At 41.0% G+C, this 12098-nt stretch overlaps 1 protein-coding gene across 1 annotated transcript in view; it reads left to right on the top strand.

The window, feature by feature from the left end:
• Positions 1-12098, top strand: part of LOC112246029 (protein ELFN1-like) — an 84171-nt gene that overhangs the window by 41953 nt on the left and 30120 nt on the right. The window contains exon 2 of the mRNA XM_024414290.1: positions 2418-2513. The gene's annotated coding sequence lies outside the window, so the exon portion shown is untranslated. The remainder of the gene's footprint in view (positions 1-2417; positions 2514-12098) is intronic.

Below are 12098 nucleotides of genomic sequence, written 5' to 3'. Positions count from 1 at the left end.
ATACTCATGGGGAACATCATTAACTGGAGACAGTAATACCTAAGGACTTCACTAATCGCGTGTAGCAATGTCCTGTAATATTGCTATCATTATCACAAATTGAAAACAGGGTATCCAGGGTGTCCTCAATAATGAATACATTAGTATATTATTTCAGACACAAAGGGAATGCATTTCCAGTGCAACATAGCTTCTTTTTTGGAACTCTATCTTGGAGGAAAGTGCATGCCAGTGATTTGTGAGCAATTGCTTCAAACTGAAGTGGACCACAGCAGGGCTATTTTGGTCCACATACCCCTGTGTGCCCCTCTGCACTTGTCAGCAGCTGAGCAGAGTCAGTCAGTCAGATCAGACTGAGTTGATGCCCAGCCTTCCAGTGCTCAGGGTCAGTGTGCCGGTGATGTGCCATAAACTCCTGCTCTCTCTCTTCCCAAGGCCATATGGGGCCTGCACCTCCTCCTGGGCTCCTGCTCCCCCTGCGGCCCGCTGCCCACCCCCCACCCCCCACCTCCCGCCCCACCTCAGAAACACTTACATCACAAATAGGTCAGAATCCTGTCAAAACTACATGTACTGTCTGAGTAGAGAAGCGCATCAGCCTCTGAGATAACATGGGGGGACGGGATGATTCTGCTCTAATAGGAGATGTGATGTGATTCCTGTTTACTTGTTATTTTGTTTCCTTCATTTAGTTACTTCATTGATTTTTTACAAATATGTGCAGGAAACAAAATTTACTTACATTTGAAATCCCCCTGGGGTTTTTATGCTTCTCGTCCGTTTATAATCTTTTCTCTGTTTACATTTTTTTCCTCTGGAAAATTATGTATTGAGTTATGGTTGTGTTTAATAACAGTGAAAACCAATGTAGACGTGATGTTTTTCATGTTAATATTTGAGAGACCCTGGTATTCTCCCAGGGGTCTGAGTCGAGGGAAGGGTTTTCAGTTCTGCCGTGTAGGCTAGCTGGGGCAGCTAGCTGGGGTAGCTAGCTGGGTCAGCTAGCTGGGGCAGCTGCAGGATCAATCCTGCCAAGGACACAGGGCTTCCCAGGCCTGTTCAATGCCATAAAATGGGTAATTGAACAGCTAAATGGAGTCATTATGATGAGTAATTAAAAGAATAGCGCCCAAGGCTCCCCAAACTCTTCTTTTTGTTGATGTTTCCGCCGTTTTTTTCACGTTTTTTTTTCATAGGCCCGTCTGCGTTATATGGCAGCTGCCTCGGGGCACTCAAACTATCACCTCTTTCAACAGAATGCAAATTGCATCCTTACCAAATAATTGAATGGTGTTATCTATCGTCCTCGGATTTATTGAAATTCTAGCAGTGTTTCAGGTTTCCATTAGCTACTGTTCAACATTGCATTTCTGTCTGTGTTTTTCCCAAGATACTGCATGTCACGCAAACAGTGGATCACAGGAGAGGGGACTAGAGAATCATTTCATTTCAACAAGAGTACTAATATGAATACTGATAGCGCACTCATCTGAAGCTTGAGTTAATATGTATGTAGGTGTCTCTATATAGGAACCTTTCATTACTGCAGTGTTGCATAGAGACTTCATAAACAAGATCATACCAACATGAGTAAAGGCAACAGCAGGGCTATACATCATATTCTATTTAGCTAACAAATGACATATACTGGGTACAAAGCATCCGTTTCTCATCATTGTCTTGCCTTTCTGTAATATGAACAGAGAGAGCACCAATGTTCCCCCTGGGCAGTGAGTATGGAAAATAGTCATTGGGTTTATACGGGAAGCCATTTAGAGGGAGGAAAGCAAATTGAGTTTTGTTTAATTAGTACGAGCAGTTTGCTGATCACAGGAAATTGCATGGCCAGAATATGGTATACAGGATTTCATTAGCTTGTTCCTGTTAATTGAGGTTTATAGAGTGAATCAAATCAGTCCTTTAAAAAAAAAGGTTGTGCTATTGGACGTGCTCATGAATTGCTATTGCAGAGAGCCCCGGCAATGATAGGTCATTATAGGTAATAAGGGTCACCCACCTAAGATGAATTCCCCTAATCAATCATTTATGACAGGGGGTTGTAACACCGGTGCTGAAGTACACCCAACAGTATACATTTCTGTTGAAGCCCCAGACAAACACACCTCATTCTACTTGTTGGGGGTACTGGAGGACCGGAGTTGGGAACCACTCCTTTATGAGCACTACGAAAACCAACGACCCTGTTCTGAACCAAAACAACAGTGTGAGCTGGCTAGATACTAAAATATGGATTTCTACATGGATTTCTATATTTGTTTGGACAGAAATGTTTTAAAACCACTCAAAAGTTATGAAGAGATTCATTCACACGTTGCACTCTGCCATATGTTTTCCTGTGTGTAGAGCAAAAAAGGAGCTGTTTGATTTACCCTTTGATTATCTGTGTGTTTCCCCAGAGGACCAGAAGAAGGATCCATGAGGACTGGACTGATGCTGCTGGAGGATCCCAGAGATGCTTTTACTTATCGGAGACATTAACCCAGATAGCAGAGGTAAGTCCAGTGACTGGCATGGATTCAACCTTAGCATGACTCCCTCCAGGTGATACGCTGCCCTGTAATGTGTGTCCCTAAGAGGATCCCAAGGAATCTCTCTCTAATCTACCGGTCACAATACACATGGATAACTACATGAGACAAGACAAGCCCTCACAGGACATGGCATTCTCCAACAAAAGAAAATGAATTTGAAGGGGTCAGTTCTAAATTCACTGGGTGGGGGTCATAAAAATAAGCACTCCCCTCCCCAAGGTTACACATATTTTCACCTGACCCTCCCATTGAACTGTAAAAATAAAAATGCACACTGTCCACCCTCATAGAATTGATAAGAAATTATGTTTATGACCACAAATAATAGCAACTGTAGCAACCCTGTGTTTATAAACGTGGATAAACATCAACTTTGCCATACTGGCATGTTTTTGTGACGGGCCAGAAGGTTGAGGGTTCGCAGACCACCACGGACGAGCTTGCTCTCCCTGCTTGTTTCACTAGGCATACACCACATCCAGTGCTGGCTGCAGACCATGATAAGCTAGGGAGAAATCAGATTTTCTACATTTTGATGCCATACTTATAGTTATATAAAATATATGCAACAAATTTTCCATTAACAGGTTTCTGTGCCAATGCGCCACACAGCCAATTAACAAAGCTTCCCGACTTCGGACGCTAAGAACAGCTCTTAGTCGTGGTATATTGGCCATATACCACACCCCCTCGTGCTTTATTGCTTAATTGTTCTTACCAGGTAGACTGTTATATTTAAAACAGTTAATATTACAGTCTCTGGCTCTGGTATTTTTCTGGTGGACAGCTCTAGAAAATAACAAATAGTTGGATAGGTACCTGGGGGCTGAATCTGTGATAATTCTGCGAACCAGACCAAGTTGAATTAATACTACAATTATTTTTCACAGATGGCCATCCTAGCTGCTTAAAATTCAAGCACAATTCTTACAAGCTTGTTTTTGCTGGTCTGTAGCTTATTCTTTAGATGTTTGGGGCTGCTGTTGAACCTTGATGTGCAGGCATAATCAAAGTGACACTGGATTAGAGCACTTGCCAGAGTCTTTATGGTGTTTATAGCTAGGTTTCCATCCAATTGGCAAAAGATGTTCAAACATTTGCATAAAAACAATATTTTTTCCCATCCAACACAATCTCACACTCAATTCGTGAAATATGTACAAAAAGTATTTCAGAAGATTTCGTGCATTTTTGTGTCTTAATTTGTGTGAAAAAACACATTTTTATGCGACTTCATTCAGAGGAAAATACATTTTGGGGAGGCAAACTTCGGAATAATGTTTTGAAAGTTATTAGAGCAATGCATGATGGGCAATGATGTTCTCCACTAACGTTTTTTGTTTCCCACTGTTATTTATATACACTGCTCAAAAAAATAAAGGGAACACTAAAATAACACACCCTAAGATCTGAATGAATGAAATATTCTTATTAAATACTTTTTTCTTTACATAGTTGAATGTGCTGACAACAAAATCACACAAAAACTATCAATGGAAATCAAATTTATCAACCCATGGAGGTCTGGATTTGGAGTCACACTCAAAATTAAAGTGGAAAACCACATTACAGGCTGATCCAACTTTGATGTAATGTCCTTAAAACAAGTCAAAATGAGGCTCAGTAGTGTGTATTGCCTCCACGTGCCTGTATGACCTCACTACAATGCCTGGGCATGCTCCTGATGAGGTGGCGGATGGTCTCCTGAGGGATCTCCTCCCAGACCTGCCAGACCTGGACTAAAACATCCGCCAACTCCTGGACAGTCTGTTGGTGGATGGAGCGAGACATGATGTCCCAGATGTGCTCAATTGGTTTCAGGTCTGGGGCGGGCCAGTCCATAGCATCAAAGCCTTCCTCTTGCAGGAAATGCTGACACACTCCAGCCACATGAGGTCTAGCATTGTCTTGCATAAGGAGGAACCCAGGGCCAACCACACCAGCATATGGTCTCACAAGGGGTCTGAGGATCTCATCTCGGTACCTAATGGCAGTCAGGCTACCTCTGGCGAGCACATGGAGGGCTGTGCGGCCCCCCAAAGAAATGCCACCCCACACCATGACTGACCCACCGCCAAACCGGTCATGCTGGAGGATGTTGCAGGCAGCAGAACGTTCTCCACGGCGTCTCCAGACTGTCACGTCTGTCACATGTGCTCAGTGTGAACCTGCTTTCATCTGTGAAGAGCACAAGGTGCCAGTGGCGAATTTGCCAATCTTGGTCTTTGGCAAATGCCAAACGTCCTGCATAGTGTTGGGCTGTAAGCACAACCCCCACCACGTCGGGCCCTCATACCACCCTCATGGAGTCTGTTTCTGACCATTTGAGCAGACACATGCACATTTGTGGCCTGCTGGAGCTCATTTTACAGGGCTCTGGCAGTGCTCCTCCTGCTCCTCCTTGCACAAAGGCGGAGGTAGCGGTCCTGCTGCTGGGTTGTTGCCCTCCTACGGCCTCCTCCACGTCTCCTGATGTACTGGCCTGTCTCCTGGTAGTGCCTCCATGCTCTGGACACTACGCTAACAGACACAGCAAACCTTCTTGCCACATCTCGCATTGATGTTCCATCCTGGATGAGCTGCACTACCTGAGCCACTTGTGTGGGTTGTAGACTCCGTCTCATGCTACCACTAGAGTGAAAGCACCGCCAGCATTCAAAAGTGACCAAAACATCAGCCAGGAAGCATAGGAACTGAGAAGTGATCTGTGGTCCCCACCTGCAGAACCACTCCTTTATTGAGGGTGTCTTGCTAAATGCCTATAATTTCCACCTGTTGTCTATTCCATTTGCACAACAGCATGTGAAATGTATTGTCAATCAGTGTTGCTTCCTAAGTGGACAGTTTGATTTCACAGAAGTGTGATTGTCTTGGAGTTACATTGTGTTGTTTAAGTGTTCCCTTTATTTTTTGAGCAGTGTATATACAGTGCCTTCGGAAAGTATTCAGATCCCTTGACTTTCTTCACATTTCGGTATGTTACAGCCGTATTCTAAAATGGATACAAAATTAAAAATACTCAGAAATCTGCACACAATACCCCATAATAACAAAGCGAAAACAGGTTTTTAGAAATGTTTACAAATGTATAAAAAATCTAAAATAGAAATACCTTCTTCACAATAAGTGTTCAGCCCCTTAGCTATGAGTCTCGATTTTGAGCTCAGGTTCATCCTGTTTCCATTGATCATCCTTGAGATGTTTCTACAACTTGATTGGAGTCCACCTGTGGTAAATTTAATTGATTGGACATGATTTGGAAAGGCACACACCTGTCTATATAAGATCCAACAGTTGACAGTGTATGTCAGAGCAAAAACCAAGCCATGAGGTCGAAGGAATTGTCCGTAGAGCTCCGAGACAGGATTGTGTAAAGGCACAGATCTGGGGAAGGTTACCAAAACATTTCTGCAGCATTGAAGGTCCCCAAGAACACAGTGTCCTCCATCACCACCAAGACTCTTCCTAGAGCTGGCCGCACAGCCAAACTGAGCAATCGGGGGAGAAGGGCCTTGGTCAGGGAGGTGACCAAGAACCTGATGGTGACTCAGAGCTCTAGAGTTCCTCTGTGGAGATGAGAGAACCTTCCAGACGGAAGCCAAACCTCAGTAAATGGCAGATGACAGCCTGCTTGTACTTTGCCAAAAGGCACCTAAAGACTCTCAGACCATGAAAAACAAGATTCTCTGGTCTGATGAAACCAAGATTGAACTCTTAGGCCTAAATGTCAAGTGTCACATCTGGAAGAAACCTGGCACCATCCCTACGGTGAAGCATGGTGGTGGTAGCATTTTCAGCGGCAGGGACTGCGAGACTTTGATCGAGGCAAAGATGAATGGAACAAAGTACAGAGAGATCCTTGATGAAACCCTGCTCCCGAGCGCTTAGGACCTCAGACTGGGGTGAAGCTTCACCTTCCAACAGGACAACGACCCTAAGCACACAGCCAAGACAGCGTAGGAGTGGCCCAGCCAGAGCCCGGACTTGAACCCAATCAAACATCTCTGGAGGGACCTGAAAATAGCTGTGCAGCAACGCTCCCCATCCAACCTGACATAGCTTGAGAGGATCTGCAGAGAAGAATGGGATAAACTCCTCAAATGCAGGTGTGCCAAGCTTGTAGCGTCATACACAAGAAGACTCGAGGCTGTAATCGCTGCCAAAGGTGCTTCAACAAAGTACCGAGTAAAGGGTCTGAATATTTATGTAAATGTGATATTTCCGTTTTTTATTTAATAAATTGACAAAAATTTCTAAAAAACTGTTTTTGCTTTGTGATTGTGGGGTATTGTGTGTAGATTGATTAGGAAAAAGAACAATTTATATCATTTTAGAATAAGGTTGTAACGTAACAAAATGTGGAAAAATTCAAGGGGTCTTGAATACCTTCCGAATGTGCTGTGTGTCGAATTTTATGAGGGTTGCCAGATTGGAGAAAAAATACAGATTTTTCCTTTTTTTGTGGTATCGATGAAGATATATGACTGGGGAATATGGATACAATTCTATGTTGGGAAATGATATAATTATATAATACACACCATTATACACTCAGACACCAATACACATATACTTTACACACACTCCCCTTTTTTAAATTTATGTTGTAGCCAACTCTTGACGTTTGTATTCAGAATTTCTATTAAAATATTTGTATCTAGTTGTCATGTATTCATTATATTTAACTGGTTAAGTGTTTGTAGTTTACATGTTTCAGTAATGATTACATGGTTATATAGCCCAAAATCTCTACCTGATTTAGCTTTTGGTATATTTGGCATTTTTGTACATATTCTGTATTTCCACTGAAGAAAGCAATAATAAGTCAACACGCTACTGTAAATAAATGGAAACTACCTGTTATAAAACGGAAATTGCTCTCCATAAATAAATGGGTTTCACAGCCTTATAATAATGATGCAAGTTGTATCAGCTTAAAACGGTTTATTCACAACCTATGGGGTATAAGATGTTTGGAAATGTGGTATAGGAGAGTCTGAAATGAATTGAATACCCTTAACCTAATGTCAGCAGCCATTTCAAGTGAGAAATGCTCAGTTTGGGTTTTGCAGCCCTATAATAATGATACAAGTTCTATCACCTTAAAAAGGGTATATTTGCAACCTCTGGGGTATAACATGTTGGGCAAAACAGTATAGGAGAGTCTGACATATTACCCCTAATTTGAGTTCAGTCTTTGCCAATGAGAACCAAGAGAGGCCTAGCTTCATCCTTCATGACTGGGAAAGGCCTCGATTCTAGGCCGTAAAAAATCCTACATCCATCTCATTAGATCAGAACAGGATTCATATTGTCGGTTTGCATCCTAAAAAAAGGATAGTTGTGTTTTGCTGCAGAACGCACTTACATCATCTGTCTACCCATATGATGTGGATCCTTGTCAGGTTATTAGATGTATAAGCTTTAGTAACAAAAGAACATCATGTTTGTAATAACACTTTAAACAGGTTATTTGTAAAGGTGTAGAATGTGTTTGTTTTTACCACACAGGTAAGTTAACTTGTGTAAATTAGACATACAGAGGATTAACTGAATAACTGGTCAGGGCATTGCACTTTCCATTCAGCTTCAGGCAACTTTGATGTAAGGCTTGATGATACCTGTGGTGACTACTTCTATCCGTCACGCCCATTGTTGCTTATCCATTGTTCACTAAATATATCAATGTAATTACACCCAACACAATGTTGAAGAACAGAATACCTCCCACCACTAGATCACATAAATAGGTGTGAGCTGAGCGTAATCCCAACGCTGCCATCAATGTAGCGGAAGAAAGTGAAAGCTGCAACGAGGACTCTAACCAGGGCTCATACATGGCAAACTGAGCTCTAACAGCCGTTGCCATGAAAGCTAAGTAGGCCTCTAGGCCGAGGCAGTAGGTCTAGAATGCTGGCATATGCCTTGTTACAACAGCCTAAGTATATAACATGATTGACCTGACCATACTAATCATTGGAAGTGCCATAAGTGTAAGTCAACATAATTCACTATTTTACATTAACCTGTTACACTGCATTGATGTGGCATAATTGATCACAGTACAGACTCGTTATAGTTGCAAATGCCATGCAGTTGCACCAGGGGAATTTAAACAAAACAGATTTATTTTTGCGGGTCTTCTGTTTCCCCACACTTATTGGTTATTTAATTTCCCATAATGATAATGTATCCCCATTCCCCATTCAAATACCTTCATCGATACCACAAAAATACTGACAAATACAGCTTTTGACTCCAGTCTGGCAACCCTCATAAAATCCGACATAGCAACAGATTCCCAAGTATTAAGTGAAAACAAGCATAGAAAACAATATTGGTATTACTTTAAAATAAATTAAACCAGAGGCTACTATTATATTTTAAGTATTTTGGTGACTACCTTGTTGATATTTTTTATTACATTTTTTTATTTCACCTTTATTTAACTAGGCAAGTCAGTTAAGAACAAATTCTGAATTGCAATGACGGCCTACTGGGGAACAGTGGGTTAACTGCCTTGTTCAGAGGCAGAACGATGTCAGCTCCGGGATTCAATCCAGCAACCTTTCAGTTACTGGCCCAACGCTCTAACCACTAGGCTACCTGCCACCCCTGATTAACAATATTGGGTTGTTAACATTTTTTTATTTTTTATATATAAATACATTTGGGAAACAAAAAAAGGCAGTGTAGAACACCATTGCCCAAAATGCATTGCTACAATAACCTTCAAAAGATTGTTCCAAAGCTTGCCCCCCCAAAAATGTATTTTCCTACTAAATTAAGCCACACAAAAACGCACAATCTGCTGAAATACTTTTTCTACATATTTGCACGTGAGTGTGAAATTGTGTTGATTGAGTTGTGTTCCCATCTAATTTAATTTGTTGCATATAAAATTATGTGCATAAATACGTAGTGCACATAAAAATACATCTTGTGGTTAAATTCTCATGTACCGAATAAAAAAATACAAGTTAAATGGATTTCCATTGCATTTACAACTCTAGGTCTACTGGTTTTGTCTCCAAAAATATTGCGTACGTATAGTGAACGTGTCCACTCTGGTATTGGCATGTGTGCTCTAGACAACAGCTCACAGACACAGTACGGGTATAGGCTACATGATCAGATTATTATGAACAAAAGTGCAATATTATTTTTGTTTGTCAAACTGCAGCCAAGCATCGATCATTATGACACCAGAATAAGAATTATTGAAAGGCGCATCAAGCTCATCATTGTGCACTTTCACCGCCCTGTGAAGTTCATAATTATTTCATCTGTAACATAATAAATGGTATGCTTTCCCATGATGTCCTGACATTTTTCATACAACATGTACTTTCCTCACATAAAAAGTTTGGATGGAAACCTAGTTAATGTCAAGCCATTTTGAGGATGCTGAAATTATATTTTGGATGAACGTGAGCATACCTACAAGAGAATCTTGAAGTAGCTTAGTCCAATTCAAACATTATGACTAGCTGTGTTTCTGCCACATATAAAAAGTAATACATTTTAATAGGTCAATTACAAATATTGAGGTTCGGGTTGGAGAGGAGGCAGAGCATGTGTTAAGCTTTCCTGAATAACTGGGCCTGCCAGGAGCGTATGTGGCCACACTATTATAGGACTTGGGAGAATGATGATCTGCAACAGACAGCACAGCTTAGTAAAATAGAATATAAAACAGAAGTAAAAATACACCCATACTGGCTTGCTACTGTTCCTTTCTAGACCTTATAAACTGTAGAGAGAAGACCCACAACTGATCCACCGATCCCATAGGGCGGCGCAGAATTGGCCCAGCGTCGTCCGGGTTCGGCCAGGGTAGGCCATCATTGTAAATAAGAATTTGTTCTTAACTGACTTGCCTAGTTAAATAAAGTTGAATTTAAAAAAAAAATATATACAAATTAAATTAAACATTCCAATTACAGGGCTTTTCCGCTGTTATTCAAATTACATTTCCCCTGCAGCCTAGAGTATAATAATGCAATTATTCATTGTATTGTGGTGTTGTAGACTACTATATGGGTAGGATACTAGAAATGTCCCTAAACTAGATCAATAGGAAAGCTTTTTGAGCTGCATGTGTCATGTCTTCACTGTCCTTTCATGCGCAATTATGCGCCTGGTTTCTCCGCTGCCTATCAGCTGTAGCTATTTGTTCTTGTGGATTCATATGGAAAATTGATGAAGCTTTGAATGCTTTTATGTGTGGTATGATTGCTAGTTAGCCTAATGCCGATCTGGACAAACGATCCACCTACCACTATTGTCACTATGAATGGTGGATAGAGTATAGGATAGACAGTTAGTCTGGTAGACTTTATACAACGGATGGGTCTAATCCTGAATGCTGATTGGTTAAAAAAGCATTCCAGCCGGTGTCTATTCCACCAGCTAAATCTATGACGTTAAAATGACTATTTACTCTGTTCCATCTTACTGTGCTATCCAGTGTCTCATCAGCCCAACCAGGCAATTTATAAACTTGATTTCTACTATAAAAAGCATCTAGACATTATCTTACATTTCTTTTAGACCAACATTTAGTTTTCAACAGCGGAGATTTGTATAAACCTTGCTGTCTCTCCAACATTTGCAACATTATTTCCATATTATTATTCCATATTCCATAAACTTTGTTCTCCAGCTGTCCCATAGTAAAGAAGGTGTAGGGGTCGGGAGTAGGGATGAGACAGACAGGCAGACAGCGATTCTCAGCCAGTCGAAATCATCAATCAGCTGGTATAATTTGTATTGATATATACAAAGGAATGTCAATTGAAGAAAGGTATAACAAAACGAAGTGCAGGTAGTTTGCAGTCTTTCCAGCTTCAGTTTGAAGTAATATTGTTAGCTGTGTTGTTGGCTAGCTCCTCTAAACAACAGTGTCCTGATGAGAGAGCACATTTTCTCTGCCAGGTGAAATCGTGCCTCATTAGCTCATTGTTATGGATATATCCAAATGGTCACAAGAAAACAGTTTAAACAAATGCAGCTACTGTTGTTATTCTAGCTGCACTGTTTGACATGACTGTAAATTAGCTATAGTTGGATAGCTATCAAGCAAGGGATAAGAACATTGCCAGCCAGTATGGCAATGGTACATTTAGAAAGAACGACTGGGTCGCGTCCATAGATACAGAACAAAAAGACTGAATGACATGGTCACGTCTCTGGCAACCGAACCGATAGAACGAACGACCAGCCGGCTTGGGTAGCAACCCTAGATTTATGTCGGGACTATATCTGGTGGAAGGATTAAATAGAATGATTAAACTAATTTTTTAAAATATTATGAAAATATTTGAATATGTTGGTAACCCGTTGTATAAAAGTGATAATGCCCTCAAAACCGGTGTTTGGAGGATATATTGGCACGAGACAAAGTGGAGGGCCGGCAAACCGTGCCAATATATCCTCCAAACACTGTCTTTGAGGGCATTATGACTTAAATATTAACCTGTTATATAAGCAGATGAGGAAATGTGTCTAGGATGGCAGAAAATATATAGTAAAACCTGCAAAAGA

This window comes from Oncorhynchus tshawytscha, linkage group LG09 (genome assembly GCF_018296145.1).
Source record: "Oncorhynchus tshawytscha isolate Ot180627B linkage group LG09, Otsh_v2.0, whole genome shotgun sequence".
NCBI lineage: Eukaryota > Metazoa > Chordata > Actinopteri > Salmoniformes > Salmonidae > Oncorhynchus > Oncorhynchus tshawytscha.
This window is presented reverse-complemented; position numbering and strand designations above follow the sequence as displayed.